Here is a 578-nt window from a genome sequence, read left to right as displayed (position 1 = left end):
CTAGCATCCGAAACATATGTAACAAAACATAAAACGGTAATAAAAAAATAAAATACATATTTGCTCTGCAGTAATATTGAACACCCTCTTCAGGATTTTACAAATTATCAGTTTTACTATATATATATATATATATATATATATATATATATATGGCCTGACCGATTTTCTCATCAGGGTGAACCGCGGAATACTTTGAGTAGCTTAACTTGCCATATATATTTTCCTAACTTACTATATACATGTGTGTGGGTGTAGGTTAATTTTATTTTATTGCGGAGTATTATCCTCATCTTTTTAGTTGTTTCACGACGTTTCCGCTAAGGTAGCGGTTTCAATCCTACCCAAAGCCGGCCAGAGGCTTACTTGGCCAAAAACGTGGTGAGACGACAACATCTATGGAAAAGCAGTAATTTCTGAGAATGCAGTTAGGAGATTCGGAGTTCCTATCATATCGCGGATATCATCTGACGAAGGCCAGGGGAATAGTTGGTCGAAACGTCGTGAAACAAAAACAACTAAGAAAGATGAGGATAATAGTCCGCAATAAATAAAATTAATAAATAATACTCATCTCA

The sequence above is a fragment of the Euprymna scolopes genome, chromosome 13, assembly GCF_053919585.1.
Source record: "Euprymna scolopes isolate OS-2025 chromosome 13, ASM5391958v1, whole genome shotgun sequence".
NCBI lineage: Eukaryota > Metazoa > Mollusca > Cephalopoda > Sepiida > Sepiolidae > Euprymna > Euprymna scolopes.
Note: the sequence above shows the minus strand (reverse complement) of the source record.